The sequence below is a fragment of the Strongylocentrotus purpuratus genome, unplaced genomic scaffold, assembly GCF_000002235.5.
Source record: "Strongylocentrotus purpuratus isolate Spur 01 unplaced genomic scaffold, Spur_5.0 spur5_scaffold_7, whole genome shotgun sequence".
Taxonomy (NCBI): domain Eukaryota; kingdom Metazoa; phylum Echinodermata; class Echinoidea; order Camarodonta; family Strongylocentrotidae; genus Strongylocentrotus; species Strongylocentrotus purpuratus.
Genome location: NW_022145613.1, coordinates 19,517,853 through 19,535,685, shown reverse-complemented (window position 1 = coordinate 19,535,685; position 17,833 = coordinate 19,517,853). Strand labels below are relative to the sequence as shown.

At 36.9% G+C, this 17,833-nt stretch overlaps 1 protein-coding gene across 1 annotated transcript in view; it reads left to right on the top strand.

The window, feature by feature from the left end:
• LOC100892846 (ABC transporter F family member 4) overlaps positions 1–17,833 on the top strand; it is a 32,714-nt gene that overhangs the window by 950 nt on the left and 13,931 nt on the right. The gene's annotated exons all lie outside the window — the stretch shown is intronic.

The window sequence follows — 17,833 nt, the reverse complement described above, 5'->3', positions numbered from 1 at the left end:
CATATATCTACCTGTCTGCAAACCAGCTGTCTATTTCTCCATCTTATCTCTCCCTCTTTACGCAATCACTCCTTCTCTCTCTCTCTCTCTCTCTCCCTCTCTCTCTCTCTCTCTCCCTCTCTCTCTCCCTCTCTCTCTCTCTCTCTCTCTCTTTCATGGTCTACGTGTAGGTACAAGGTACAAGTAAACATAGTTCTATCACCTTGCTACAATGTATTAAAAACAGTCTGAGTCATTATAAAGCACGTCATTGTTTCCACAAATGCATGTGACTACTTACGGTGACATACCTGCTGTGCCAGGGGTGAAAGTTTCAAGTGTAATCTTCTTACGGTGTAGACATCCATTAAGGGGTGTCATATTATCGGGACAATACGTACTTGCCATCCACGTTCCAAAATAGTTTAATCCACACTCAAAAGAAGATTCAACCACTACTTTGGAGAAAATGCCTCTTCAAATTTGGAGTGGATTCAATACAAACGAAATTGTGAGAGCTAACAAGAGAAAGTGGTATGTAACTTTCCCCAGCTCAGCACATGATCACAAAGAATTGCATTCTTTCATACAATATCTCCACATTGTCTTTCTTTTCATGGTGATTGATGGTATACAGCACGTCTGACTCCCATACTGGTATTGTATGGTCTATCGTATGTAAACAGGTGATCAGCTCTAGCGAAGCTCCATTCCACTGTCTCTTGTTAGCTCAATACTTATTGACAGATGTTGCACAAGATGAATGAGACCTGGAGCATTTGTTTAGGGTTTAGCTTAGCCCGTTTGAGAAAATTATTCTAAAAAATGTTAACGAATCTCTTAAATATATTTAGATGTTTGAATAACAAAATATGAGTTGTATGCAGCCCTGCATATCAACTTATATTTGGTCACCCGACCTTAAAGATAAACTCCAGTTCTGGTAAAAAAAGAAAAGAAAATTAATTCTCACAGAATCAAACAAAAGTTACACTGAATGTTCAAGTTTACAAATAAATGACATGTGCCAAACAATGTTGGAAGAAAATGTATACTGGCTGAGTAATGAGCATAGAAAGACAAGGAAATCAAGGCAGTACTCGCCCCGACATAATGTGTGTTGTCCCATATATTGCTTTCTGTGTACAGTGCTTGTTACTTTACCAAGACTCGGTCAAATTTATTATGATTTTGATGACTCCAGAACCTTGCAGTGCACACCAATACTTACATTCTACATGATCAACTGTTTCTGATCCTTTCCACACCTTTTCTTTCACAATGCAATCGCATACGTGCAGTACTAAAGTTTATCTTTAATATACAATTGAGAATTCTACTGTAGATTTGATTCTCTTGATTCAACAAACTCACTGGACAGTGAAACAGGTCGCCATATTCTTTAGTCCTTCCACCCACCACATCTTTACACTGCATGCCCAGGAATGTAAGGTTCTTCACAAACAAGACCAATCCAAAGTGAGTGGTGTATGCATGTTTGCTAAACAACTTTGCCTGGATAATGAACACAATTATTGCAATACGATATCAAACACAGTCTAGATTGGGACTTTGTGTAATTGAGATTGACATGCTTTGTTAACTTAAGGGAGTTTACTTTTGTACTGTCTACTTGACCACAAGGGCCCAGTCATCATCGTGATGATGTGTCATTAACAACCACACTTTCAATGGTTCAATTTAATATCTTTTTCAAGCATAAAGACAACAGCAATGACAATAATATATAGAGTGTAAAGTTTGGTGTGATTAAGGAAAAATAGAAACTACTAGAGTTTGCAAACAAAATTGTAAGGCGTAGTCCCCAAAGTTACACACAACACAAAAAACTTGTCTACAGTACAGAATAAGAACCAAAACAAAAAAGCAAAAAGAACAAGATCTATACACTCAGTAAAGTTAATTCATAAACACATATCATCCGGAATGCTGTAAATTGAGTAGGCAAACAACAGCAAACACCAGCATCATTTCCCAACGTTTTGAAATTCAAAAACACGGCAGATACAGTCTAATGCAGAAACCGAAATGTAAACATATAACAGCCAGTTGTATTGTTCCCGATATGGACGGTATACGGCCTATGCTCTGCAGTCATGGCCAAAACTAAGCCAATACGCCTATATCGTTTCAATGTTTTCTTTTCTAGACAGAAATTTAAAGATCATTTAATTCGGTAAAACTAGGGATATATGGTAAAACAAACTGAAGCTGAAACTCATAGGCCAGAATTCACAAAGGAGGTTTGTCGACAAACCAGGTTTGATCAGACCTAGGTTTGTCGACAAACCTCCTTTGTGACTTCGGGCCAAAATGTGAGATTAGATACGTTTTTTTTTTTAACATGTCTTTAATATTCGCGTGCAAGTTAGTTGGATATGTCGAGGCTTATAACGAGATATTTGATAGTTGGACCTATATCTATCCGAGGGGAACACTTCTCTGGAATAACGTCATGAACGGATGAGGTTGGAAAAAGGCTGGTACCTGGTTCGTGAGATAGGTTCCTGCCAACGGAACTACCAGGCGTCTTTAACCCCGGTTTCACCCGAACTAACTATACGAGAGGTCAGGTTCAGGGTCAGATGAATAGAAAAAACTATTACCCCCAAACACAATGGGGTATACCCCCTGAAAGGCTACGTACAGATCTATAGGTATACATCGTCTGTCAATAGACCTTTTTAGTGTGTACCAATGTATTTCAATCTATATGCGAGCTTTTCTTCAGAACCCCTGCGTGGTTACCAAATATTTAATTCAACTGCTATACTCTTAATGGGATCTCTATAGATGGAATCCACTTTGCATGTAATATCTGTTGCTAGGTCTGGCAAGCTTCCAGAAGCATGAATAGAAAGAGTAAACAGATCTATTAGATATTAGAAGCACGTTTTTCGTGCGCTAATAAAGTCAAGATTCCAATTATCCTGGTAACGCACGTACGCAAGACAAATTTACTTATCGTGAGGTCGTTATAAGAAAATCATGATTTAGAACAAATATTAACTAGGATGTATTTAGTTAAGCCGAATGCAAATGTGAGTTAAATGCCAAATTTCCAAATTCAAGATATGAGAAATGCCTGTCCCTTAAGGTATGCTCAATTAAAAGGGGTATACATTTGGTTATGTAATAATATTAGCAACCATTAGATAAAAAAAACTATTGTAGGGATTAAAATGTATTGTATATTGACTGATCACCTCTACAATATGGCGGCCTGAGTTTTCGCATAAATTCATCTAAAATGATATACCAATTTAACGTTGACAATCGAATGTTTCAAATATGAAAATCCAGCACCTAACCAGAGCTTTCATGACAGTTGTTGATATTCTAGAATGGGAAGCAGGACTTAACAGAGTTAATTATGGATGACAGGAGTGGTATGACATCCCCGCCAAAAAAGATCATAAATAGAAATGTGAAAAGGTCAATTTAGATAAAAGCGTGTTGTTTTGGAAAGAGTGTAATGATAAATCGTCAGCTGGTCCCTGTCAATGTGAACTGCAATGGCGTAGCAAAAATGGTTCAACCGAGCAAGGGGGGGGGGGAGGGGGAGTTGACATGCTAGACGACAGAGTTAAACAGTTAATAACTATATTGTGCCATCTTGCATATAGCGCATATCACATTTATAACGTCTGGATATGTTTGCAAAGGACTTTAGATATCATTACCCCATCTCATTAAGCTCCGGCAACTCTAGCGCTCAGTAAATGACTCTTGATCCTCGGCCGAGTGTGACAAATGTAGATAAATGTATATTAACGCCAGTGCTGCGGCAGTGATTCGAACCTCGTACCATGTGGTTCATAGTTCGAAAAATTATCCACTAGACCAAAGTCCTGGGGATGACACTACGGAAGAACGGGTGGGGTGGTTCCCCTGCCCCCTGGCTTCTCCTTTGGGGTGAACTGTGTATAGTAATTTGACTGACGTTTATTTGACATGCTATGACTGCCTTTCACACTATAAGACTCTTCGAGGGTGTGACTTTAAACATGGATAGAGTTACTCGAATATCAAGTTTTGTTAAGTTTGTCAAGTGAAAAGCTCATTAATAGTAGGTATGGTAGTGTGACAAGTAAATCATAACACACCAGCGTGGAATCACAAGTTTTGTGATTGAAAAAGAAGGGTTGTTCATATTGGGCGGATCCGTGGTTGGCTGAAAATTCTGGGGGGGGGGGGGGGAGGGTGAAATTTCATAAAAATCCTCCCATTGTCAGTGTCAATTTCGCCCCTTGAAATATCTGACTCTCCTTCCGAAGAAGAAAAAAAAGGTGAAAACCACTAGCATTATTACGAATAAAGTAAATTCTGTCATGATATGTTTGTTCACAAATGCAGAGGGGAGGCCTCAGGGTCATGTAATGATTGAGTCAGACTAAGTGGACGTCTATATCAAGTTTGTGCAAATATTGATATTTTCTGTCGTTCACATTGAGAGAGAATGTCGGTAGAAGTTCATGTACAACTTTCCATATGTAACTGATTTATTTCATTACAACAAAAAAGTGTGTGTGCGTGTGTGTGTGGGGGGGGGGGGGTGTCTGCGTCGTGATATCATACCCCAAACAAAGTCCTTTTCAAGAAACCAGTAAAATACTAGACTCATTGTATTGTAATATAGAAAATGATACATCAAAGGACATTATTTATGAACGTTATTTTTCGATACTGAAATAATATTTGTTCTTCTCTTATGTCACGATCGATTTAGTTTGAACTTCTCGTAGTCAAATAACCATCGGAATGAATTTAAATGGCTTTCGGCAAGATTACATAAATTGAGTTTTTTGTAAGAGCTTTATACAATTAAATTTAATTCCATTTTATTTCACCAAATTAATAATTAAAAAAAATAATAACATACATTCGTAGAACTATACATTGTTACATAAAAAAATAGTATACATGTACAGTATATACATTGGTAAAACAATATAAAAGTTGTTGGGCAGGTAGCAACTAGAAAGGAAGTGACCCATATAAGTGGCCGACCTAACGAAATATATAATTAACAGATATGTATAAGTACCAGATTAGAAGGAAATGACACAATACAACAATACAAGGGGAAAATATACAACACAGTGCCTGGCATATAATCTTAAAGATAAATAAAACAAAACTTTTAAAAAAGGATTAATATTTTTCAATAATAAAATTGTTAAACCTAAGTTTTGAAGATATATACTGCATAACTGTGATATCATAATAGTTAAGGATTCTATTTTTGTAAGTAAATGGTTTTACGATATTTGATATCTCAAGCCTAAAAGTTTGTGCATCATGATTTTTGTATGTTAAGATCGCTTGATCCTGAGACATAATTCTAACTTCTTTTTATAGAATTAAAATTCAAAGCTTAATTTCGTTTGCGATCACTACTTTAACCACCACTACCACGACCACCACGACCACCACCACCGAGTCACTTTAACGACAAGAACAAAAACAAGAACAACAAGGACAAGAATCACAACCACAACTAGCACCAGCGCCACGCCTACCACTACCACTACTACTACTTCCACTACTTCTACCATTACTACTACTACTACTACTACTACTACTACTATACTACTACTTCCACTACTACTACTACTACTACTACTACTACTACTACTTCCACTACTACTACTACTGCTACTACTACTACTTCTACTACTACTTCCACTACTACTACTACTACTTCTACTTATACTACTACTACTACTACTGCTACTACTACTACTACTACTACTACTACTACTACTAAATCCACTACTACTACTTATACTTATACTACTACTACTACTACTTCCACTACTACTACTACTTCTACTTCTACTACTACTACTTTTACTACTACTACTACTACTACTATAATATACTATATTTCTACTTCTGCGTGTAGTATACTACTGTAACGACTGTTGCTCCATTATTACATCCGTGCATATGGTTTATCAGTAACCTCCTAGCTATTACCAGTAGATCTTTGCTTACTTGAAGTGATGCAAGATGAATGCGGAATCTTCATATATGCGGGTAGATCCTCTTTCTAAACATACCAAATAATATCCTCTATTCTAGTATCCCCGACATTCTAGTCCGGTTTGGAAGACAAGTGATGGAATTTCCATATCATTTTCAGTAACATCTTGCTTTTATAATGACACTAAGTGTCTAATCATTAAACAGGTCATTCACCACATCGAACACTCACCCGTGAACTTAAGAGACTAAAATGTACCAAAATTACCATCTTGGTGTTTATGAATGATTTCTCTTTCACCGAAAACATCAACAAATCACATGTTTTGTGCGTTGTTTTTCCATTCCTTTATTTTAATTGATAATGTTATTGCCAAGTAGATCCATTCCTAAGCTCCACTTTGTTTCTAATGAAATATCACAAACTTGCATATGACTTGTCTTGACCCTCCTTGCTCCCATATTACACGTATATTATCATCCCTATATACATGCAGTCAATGATACAAGTGAGCAATGTATTTGTGGACTGCTCATGAATAAAGAAAACAACAGCAACAACTAGTTAAAGTAGGGGTCAAATGTTCTCCTTTCCTTTCCTATCAATATAAAACCCTGAGAATTATATCTGATTTTCGAATGAATACCCAAAAGAACGACTTATTTTACCCTCCTTCACTACAAATTTAACGTGTAAACAACATCACTGAAGGACAGGCCAAGGTAATATATAAAATCATTGTAATCTTATAATAATCACAAATGAATGGTGAATGTGATATGGAGGCGACAAAACCGCTGAAACTCATTTTTGTCGTGTTTTTTTTAAATTCCAGGAGCAATAATATTCATTTGAAAGTTGAAAGACACAATATTCTTATGTTAATTCCAACTGATTAATGTTCTCAGTGACTTTTATAACATACAGGTATAAGAACTTTTCAAATGTGATTCCCAATTTTTCAGCTATTTTAGGAATTTTAAGAGGAAGTAAAGTTCAATAATTGGCTGGCATAAATAAAAGAAGAAAAACGAGAGAAACAAAATAGTGAAAGTTTGAGCAATATCCTATTAAAAATCGGAAAGTTGTGAATTGTTATAGTTGCCATTAGTGAAAAACAAATTGGCAACAATGTGACGTACAGTGTATATTACGAGGTTTTCTGCAATCTGCCCTGTACAGAAATTTCAAACACTTTCAATTTCTTAGTATTTACATGTAGGTTGCATGCATGATTGAACATTTTCTTTAGGGAAAAATACATTTCTAAATTGTTTAGTATACATAATAGCAAATGGTAGGGAACTTCATAGGAAACGTTCAAAAACTCATTATTATCTTTATTATCTTTCATCAGATTTTGCTCAAACTTTCACTGACCTGTTCCTCTCTTTTTTCTGCCAACCAACTGAATATCAGAGTGTACTTCCCCTTTAAATCTTATTTCTCTATTTCTGAGGAATACTATTCCAATTTTCAGAAGCTTTTTTGATATCAAAGCAATGTAGATACTATACCATTTAAAAATCCGCTATTAGCATTACCAGTCGTGAACGGTGGACGACTTTGGGACGTAAGGTTTTTCTTCCCACTCCAATGTCGATTTGGTGTGCATTAACCGTGCCGGGGAAGGTTATCGCATCATTATTCTCCTATCCATCATCGTCATCATGACTAGATACGATGTGCTACCAATCTCAGGGGTCTTCTACGAGATTGTTTGTTATAAATTGTATGTGGGGGGGGGGGGGAGCCGATGGGGGTGTGAGAGGATACGGGTCGGGTGGGAGTGGGTCCCGTTCTCTTCACTTTAAAGGCTAGAAAAATCTAGCTGAATAGTTGGGATTATAACTTATACATACATCCGTCCACTTTGATAGCAAGGTGACAAAAAGAATATAAACTACAGTAAGTATGTTTTCTCTTCTAATGACTCTTTACTTTTCTAAGAAAAAGTATAGTGCCTGAAATATTAACAGTATCATTTATCAAAAAAGTCAAATGATCATTAAATAAAAAAATTGTGCATCAATCTATCTTTATGATATTTTAGAGCATGCATTGGGAGAGTTTAGCGCTTTAGTATTTCTCATTATTTGTTTTAAGTCCGCACTTTGCAAACATATTCCGAATGCCGTCAACATCCAAGAAATCGTGCATTTGTTTGAAGAAAGAGTTATTAACCGTGTGTTACTTGGTTATCTCATTGTTAATAACAATTGTGTATAACAGTTTCGATTGATTTTGTATCCTTTTCTAAGCCTCATCAGGGGTTTTGAAATCTCTATACACGTAGAAGCCCTTTACTTTGGCTTCAGTAAATCAGCTTCCAACTAAAGACGGTTTAACGAAAGTTCCCTGTGGAATAAAAAATAATTACTAAAGCGGAGCTTGTGCCGTGCTTGGGAAGGCGATGATAAATCCAGCAGTATTTCGGCTTACAGTCACGGGGAAAGGCGGGGGAGACGGTAGAGAGGGATGAGTGAGAAGAGCCAACACATATCGGTTTGGCTACCAGTATAGCCCAACGGAATTTAATGACTTGACGATAATATGACGATCAGCCTAATGGGTGGATTTAGGAGAGTGTGGGCATGACTGTATGTGTTAATGTGGGTTGAAGAATTACCACTGTGCATACTGTGATTGTAATATTTGATTGCATTGAAACTGTAGGGATAAAAGGGGGGGGGGGCGGAGATCTAAGGAAAAGGGTGAAAAAGGTCCCAACATATATTGTTGGATGTATTAATCACTCCTTACAATCGTCATTTAAGCCATCGGCATCAGTCTCAAAACTTACAGATGCATGGTGAGGATCTTTCATTATACTATACTTAGATATGGGGGGAAATGAATGTCTGCTCTGCCCAAACTTCATAGATTGACTTCACTTTTGTTTTCATCAACTTAATGAATCAAGAAGGAATCATTTATGAATTGATGTTTTCAGTGATATTCCACGAAAAAAGAAAGACTTATGTGCTCTTTGTAATTCTTCCAATTAAAATCATATTGTTATAAGTTGTTAGGAAGAGTACGATCTTTTCACATGTGTTTTCGTACATAGCTAAGCAGTTAAATCGATTGTAGTAGAATAGTGTTAGCTTAAAAGAGAGTCTCTCGTGCATGAGTTGATTATATACCCTGTGTTGACTAGCCTGTGACGTAATAATCCACTGAAGCCAGGTACCGCAATGTATAATACAAAAGTACAATCTGCATCATTCATCGAGCACCACCGATACATATTCTATTTGTTTAACCGTGTAGAAAACTCGTTCAAAATGACTGTGAAAATCGATAGAGGTAAATAGACATTGCTGCAGCGTATATGCATTCATTGCAGGGGATCTCATTGGTTCCCGTGGAAAGTGGGACAACGAACGCCATTGAGTATGCATACAAATTGGTGCATTATTTCGAATGCGGCGATGACACCTTTGTCTTATAATGGACTTTCTAAATTAAACCAAGGAGTTACTAGGTGTATATATCAGCTATGGGGCGGGGGGGGGGGGGGGGGGGTAGATAGGGGCGTAGCCACGTGAAAAGGGACCACAGTTGCAATAACTCTACTTAAAGTTAAAGTTTGATGTACATGGAAACTATATCCTGAATCAAAATATACCTACTATATTTCTCTTCCGTATATACTTTGTATATGTGTTTTAGTCCCCGATCCAGTGCTTGTATTTTCACAAATTGAAACTTATTGTCATTAAGTCCCACACGGGCGGGTACAAAATTAATGTACGATTGGTGTTTGGTTTTAAATTTAGACGAAATTTCACTGTGTGTTCCTAGATTATTAGTTTACCAGGGAACTGATCACCGGTAAAAATGCAGTGAATTATGGCTTTTGAGCGTACATGTAGGCTAAGCCAATACAGACGTCAAATAAATAAGATTTAGCTATTTTAATAACGAAATAGTTACAGCGACATTTTATAGACAGAGACTCAATCACAGGTACATTATGTACGCTATAAATAAATGATAGACGAACGAAAATGGAACGTTACAATTTTTTTATTTTAGGGGAGGGGGGGGGGGGGTGAGTCCGGGCATTAACTAACCAGATGATAGTAATGTAAATATAGTCCATGTGCCATTTTGTTTTTGTCAAGTTGTATTTTTCTGGTGTCCGTCATGCTGAGGCAAGGCAATCGCTGTGGAATAAACACAGATACGTGTCTGAGAGGATGTGTTTACATCAGAGACATGAGATGCAAAAGGGTTTATCTCACCCTTGCCCATTCCATCAGCTTGTCCTCACTGGATTACGTGGAGGTACTTAATTGGCTTTCTATTAAATATTAACTCCACTCTCCCGAGAAATGAAAAATACATTATGTGCTATGGCCATGAGACCCTACATTGACAAAGAAACAACGATGATAATTACGTATGGTTAATATGGTTAATATAATTGATATGGTAACACAAATATGGGAAGGCAACAGAAGCAATAGGTATAACAGGGTGTATGATGATTTAGTTTGTGTTGGAATAGGTATTGTATTAAATCCTACTAAATTGTTGACTAGTTTATTATTTCATCCCCTGTCATTTTGCATTTCAGACAATCAACACTGATTAATATTATTTGGAATAAAAGTTATATAACATTATCATTCTTTCTCTTTAGAGATGATCAAAGCATGTGCCATCTAACCACATGCATTTTCGTTAAAGTATTGTTCGAGCTGTTGTGGTTCTTGTTATACAGACACAGACCAAGCGTGTGTAGCCATTCTTGTTACCGTGGTGACAGTATATACGTACCGCCTATCCATTCGGATACAATTTTGGAGGTTTTCATATCTTTAGGCTGTATTTTGTTTAAAGGGTTTTGAGCACCGAAAGCCCACCACCACTACCTTAAACCGCGTCTGATCATGAACCTAATACAAACATAAGACATAAGACATAAGAACAGGTGGTAGCTATCATTACTTTTACTACTCTTGCCGTCGAAAGTCCATTTGTATTAGGTTCATGGTCTGATATCCCGGTGCAACGAAATACTTAACACGGAAAACCTTTCGTATGCAAATGTCCACTTAATGACAATGACGCCAACATTATTCACGTACGTCACACAGCATCATTTATATCGACAATGGGTGTTTCAAGGACCAGGAAGATGTCCCCGTCATGTAAAAGGCAATATTTTCTTCTAATTAACATCTGGTGAGATCTGACCATTCTGTTGTATGTCTTCTCTTCGACCAAAATGCAATTTGCAGAATTTTTTTTCGTTAAAGGTTCTATCATTAAAATCAGTCTAAGATGAGTGTATATGCAATTATGAAATAAATATAAGGAAAACTAGTTCGAGCTGGTAGAAAGAGAATGATGGAAAGGAGAAAAGGGTAAATGGAGTAGGAGAAGCAGGAGAAATTTGTTTGAGACAAATCATTGAGCATGGCATATGGCTTGATATTTTGAAGGAAAGGATAGATAAAAAGGTTTCTGGAATAAAAATGACTTCCCATATTCATATTCTTATATCTATAAATACAACTCCTGGAATCATGAGGCTTGGAAGAGCGCCCAAAATTTAGCTATTTGTAAACTTGTTCGCAAGCAAGATTCACCCTTTCTTGTAATTAAACAGTTTAGGTTTCTGTTTTCAATCATTATAAACAACACCACAAGACCACAAGACTCTCATTGATTTTCCACGACGAATCCAGAGCCCTAATCAAGCTAAGATTCAATCGATCATTGACTGTGTATTAACGTGACCTCGTCTGACACGACGCCTCATTTTCAGCCGCCATTAAACATTGATTTTCTTTCGACTGTTGTATGACACCAACAATCATTCGCGTCAATTTATTTTCATTAGTGGGGGAAACAGACAAAGGAAAACAAACATGAAACATTACAAGGGCCATGAGCATCCCTCCCTCTCACCCGGGAAATGGACGCCCCTGCCCGGGTGTGTCTTGTCTATTGTTGAGGGGGCACATTGATGTCGTTTGGTAGCGACTTTTGTGATACACCTTGCGGGGGAGTTCTCGATGGAAAACTGCTGTATCTCTACCGAATGTTCTTATTAGGTCTAGATAATGCTTAAAGGAAACTTCGCCCCAAAGAATAAGTGTAGGTAATATGATAAATGCTTGGCATGATGTGATGCCATTTTGCATGGCAAGGGCGCAGCCATTTTCTTGGAAATGTGACGTACCGAAGTTGTACATGTATCACCAAGGTTTTGTTAGAAAAACTTTTTAAAATCAATAACAAAACCTTAACTTATCAATGAGGATAAATCATAGCTGAGAAGATAGAAACCATATATGTTGAAAACTATAAAGCAGGGGAACAACTGTTACTAATTCATCTAAAAATACTAAAATACAGCAGTTGACAAATCTATTTCTTTTATGAGACTTACTTACCAACTTATTTATGCAATTTGCGTTCTGGCTATTGTAGTACATAATAGCAGATGAATGAAATGCTTGTTTGTATGCCTCTCTCATACACCTCGGTGGGGAATCTTGTAGATTAATTGGCAAGAATATCATAAATCTCTCAGAATAAGTAAAGTTATTTCTTGGGGTTAGATTACCTTTTAATGTAGCTTAGGAATAATGATCATCGTAATGTGCAGGTATTATCTACTATATGATGCGGCTATAATTTATATTATCATGTGTCGATAGTACTTTTATTATATTATCGAGTGCATGCACGACCCCTCAAAACACTATCGAACAATATAGAGCCACTGCAATGGCTGTTGTAGCAGTAATGGATCTTTTGATTTTCCACATGTTACTATTATTATCATTATCATCATAATGTAGCCATGCAATAGCACCACTATGATATATCGAATGGGAAACTGTAGAACAAAGCAAATAATTCCTTGATATTTTTGCTTGTTTTGTCTTCTCAGGTTGAACAAAAAAGCCTCATGTACGACACACACCCTTGCTTTTCAACAGGGCGTGTATCAACACACTTTTTAATTAATCCCATTGTTGACAAAATCCACATATAATATTGATTTCATATGTGGTATTAGTTTTCTGTGACAAGGACGATTGAGTAGCTGTCCTTTAATTTGTATTCAAGGGTAGCATTGCCAATACTGTCATAAAACATAACTTCTAGGCAAGTGCATCACAATGATGTCATGTTATCTCACAAAGGAAGTTTTCTTTCTTGAACAGGAACAAAAATGATGGGAATCTCTTCTTTCCGAATGTTTAAAGGTGACCCTTCCTTAAATAGAGCAGGAGTCGTTAAATTCTACTGAAGTTCTCAAACAAACCAGAACAATAAATCTCCCAATAAACATGATAACGTATGTTTAGTGTAACATGGTCCTCATGTGTCACACGGTGCGTAAGCTCCTGAAAATTAGTTACGCCAATGACGAAATTGTCAGTAAAATGCTTTCCTCCTACTCCTCAACTTTTGGCAGAAAGGACGTCCGAACATCAACATAAAACTGTTTTGATCTACCTGTATATTTCTATAAATTTTGTGTCCAAAGAGGAATGCGCATCAGTTCTGTATGGAAGCCTAAGTGACTGTAGATTGAATGACGTCGAGGGAATGCATCATGTAGCTTCACACATGATTATCTCACAAAGTATCATAATAGATTGCCCATCATTTATTCATTAATATCATTGTCTCATCTTCCATCCCCCTTGGTTAAGGGAAGATACTCAACACACACTGTGGACTGTGATTCATCGTCTACCTGTGAAGTATTTCATTACAAGGGATTTGGGAAGTCGGTCTTGAGAGAACTTAAATCCCCACTCCACTACTTATAGCTACTTGCGCCCTCTATATAGCAAACAATGCCTAATCGGTGCCTGTTGGTCCCCCATGATCCTCTTTTTCTTATGTTAATTGAGGGCTGATTTGATGAGAACCACCTGTCAGTGACCATGCAGGGAGGTCTCATCCCTCCTGGCCAAACTAGTGCAGACGGGCTTTAAAATTAAGGACTATCCTATTCGTATTTCTAAATTTGTGCAAAATATGTTATGATTTACATTGCGCACAAACGAGAATGCAATGTGTCTCTCTGAAAAGTCAGTATTATAATGATTTGACTCTCTCCACCCCTCCCTCTATCTCCCTCTAATCATTTGGATTTTTTTCTCTGGAGATGTACATGCATTGCGATCTACTGTAGTTTAATGCACGCGATCTTATTAAAAAATAATAATAATAATAATAATTGTAATATTAATAATGATAATAATAATATCTGGATTTGTATAGCTATTAATTAATACAAAATATATGTAAGCGGTGTACATATACTATAACCCCGGTCATCGGTTTCATTCATGCACAATGTGCACCATCTCCACTCCCTGCGGCGTATTCCTACCAATCTGGTCACCGGGAGGGCATATGGAAATTACGAACACAAAGGCTTTCATCGTCCTATACTCTCCTGGGTAAGGAGTGGCAAATTTAGGTTAATGACTTGAATAGACATCACGCATTTTTTTATCACGATTAGTAAAGCACAAGATCAGCTAGCCGTCATTAAAATTTAAATATGTAATATGTCTGAAAAGACTACACGAGTGCCATCAAATTAGGAGATAGGGGAAAACGTTTCAAAGTTTTGAACATCATTCCCTTTCTTCTTGGCCCCATTTAAATTTTTAGATACACAATTACAAAAAAATGTGAAGGATGTTGATTATTTTTAGAGGGAAATCAATCACTTTCCAAAACATGAATTCATTTCTGTTCACCTCGATGGTCCTCCACCCCTTTCTTATCTTGGTCCCCTTGCACAACCTTGACTGTTACTGGTTTTGCCATAATTATACGCAGGTGATAGATCACCCATAGCCAGTGTGTACAATGCATCAATAATGCAGAGAGCCAATTATCTAGTGTGCAGTTCATCAGTTTGAAAGGATGATAATTAGGTCTTTTTTTCATGGAAGTCTATGCATGTTCGTCCTTCCAGCTACATTTGGGATTTTCCCAAACGCAATAGGCATTTACAGTAAACAGCTGAATTATTCATACCCCTTGTAAATTTCATGTTTGTTGTATTTTTCGTAACTCAAGAAGGAAAGGTGAACTGGTTAAATTAGGGTCTTTGTTGAATACTTTGAGATGTACGCTTCAATATTTCATATTCTCAAGAAACAAATAACGGGACAAATCAATTTTTTTTAACACTTAAACAATTCGATCTGTTTTCAGTCTTAAGTCGGGTCTTTCCGATTTCACAGGGGTATCACGGTATAACACATCACCGTTCTGAAAGGAAGCATTATTTAACTTGGAGAATACCACTCCTCTTGTATACCCGAAGTGAGCTTTACCCTATATATCAGCACGTCTTCATCTCATCGTGTGGACACGTTATTCGATTAGTGTAGCCCCAGCAGAATCTGGGAGGATTAATAAAACTCATTTCGTCCAGGTGTCCCTCTGAAATTATGATTTACCGACGCTCGAGTAGACTTGTAGAAACCCAATGCCATTACGATGAGGGGAGGAAAGTCAATGCCATGCGAGCCAATTCATCCCTTTTATCACCAGTGTCATAAACGAAAATAGGTCAGTCAGAACATTAATTTTGCTATCTTGTACGAGGCGTGCATACGAGAGGCATTTGGCGGCTCTCAACAACACCCAGCCCCTCTCCCGTGTTCTCTCCAAGCACACTTACATAATTATACACCCACAAGCCCCCGCGTTCATTATGCACTCCAGCTTTTTATTCATCAACATTGTAGACATCTTTGGCAAATGAGATGAAAGGTCATTGTGGTTGATTGATAGGTGAGCTCAGTTCTACTTTCATCAAGTTTGCGGTGACGAAAACTATCCCTAGTTGCTTTTCGTTCGAAGTAGCTTTCGAAACTCGTCCATCGTCATTTGAAAGGGGTCTAGTGTACATTTATATCCGTTAAGAATATAAGTGAATTTTGAATCAAAGACATAATATTACACTTAGTTAATTCTAAATTTCTTTCTAACTGTGAACATCGATAAGTAGTTTCGAGGATTTATTGAAATCGCATTCTGATATATTTTGGCGTCTTCTGTGTAGCCAGCTTTATGTTCCCCGTCAAAATGAAACAAATAAAGCTATGTTATCTGGTTCACTGTCATACAATATTTAGTTCTGGACAAGGTAGGGGGTGTGGTTGTCAGTGGGACAGTGAAGGACAGACATAACGAAATACCAACTTAATCGTGAAGATATGCATTTTTAGATGCTCTGTTGTTAACACGCCGAGACCATGCTGAAACGCAGCTACTGTACGTACAAAAGATTGTATGAGTCTACTCTGTTTACAAGACAATTAAAGAAGAGATTCCAGTTGGGAGTTTGCTTTGAGTCAATTCTCCCCTCGTCAAGGAGACGAGGTTAACGCAACAAACTGCGAAAATCGGTCCTTTTTTGTTTGTCTTGTCCTCGTTGGTTCAACATTTACTCTGTAGATGTTTGCCTAGGTCAGTCAACATGTTACCAGATCTATAAAACATTTATCGTTCGAGATGATAAAGGCTGTGTTGGGGGAGGTATATACGTGTTGAAATGGATAGGACATTATTTGGTAATCTTCACTGGAATGTGAATTAGTTGAAGTGAAATTCTATTGTAGAAATGATTATAGAGGTAGCAGGAAAATGCAAGACGCAATATTATCTACGCGAACCAAGCCAGATTTTAAAAAAAGTTTAAGTTTTGGTGCTTCATCAGTGTCACAACTGCTCCACTTAAAATGAACGAGTTACGAGTTTTTCCCTGAATTCTCGTCTACTTCAAATATTTATCGTGCTATAGATGCTATAGATTACTGTTGATAACACACGTTACATGAAATCTGGATCACCTTGAATTGGCATTTTGACAAAACAATAAAACAAAAATCAATGAGGTTTCATACAATCTGGAAAAATTGAATCAACACATTTAAATTGTGCGTCTTTGCTTTATTAAGATTCTCTAAACATTTTGTATTATACTGCTTTTATATATATATATATATCATTCTGTCCATATAAATGAAGCCCGTTCCAAGTGAGATAGATTTAATAAAACAAAAAGCATATCATCATGTTTATCTATTAACTTTGACATATGAGATTTTAAGTTTGCCGGCTTTTTGTTATATGATCACGAAAAGAACAGTATCTTGGAATTTTAAATAATAATTTTTTTGCGTGCGAAACAGTGACACCATTGCCTAAAAATTATTTCAAATTACCCAGATTCCTGTGCCATAAATTTATTTCATTAGAATATTAGACTTGCTATTTATTTACAATTTCCGTCTCATTCGCAATTACAAATTGATTAAGGTATCGTGGAATCTATTTTTAAAACTGCTCTCAAGAACATGTTCATAATATATAGGCACCTCATAAAATCAATTCCTGGTTCCTGGCAATACATTTAAATCAGAGGATGCAAGCATAGATCTAATCATTAATTAAAAGCGATTGATAATCGGTTGAGAAAAGAAGTCACGCAGAATTCATTAAATGTTCCTATTTCCCGCACGTGGGAGGGGTGGTATTGGACTCGGAGGTTCAGACACAGAAAAGTCATCGACCGGATGGGTAACAGGAAAATGACTTGACCCACTTTCTCGGTATTCGAATTCTATTCTAATTGGCAAAAGAAATACGCCCTATAACGTCGCTGTACTGAAAATCTGTTTTCCAGAGAAGATCGCTGACCAGTATTTCTGATCGGTCTGGATATCATAGAAATATCATGCTTCATATAAATCATGCTGTATAAAATATACCTACTCTTAATCAAGTCAAGGGTTTAAGTACTATTGATTATATGCAATTCACGATCAAGGA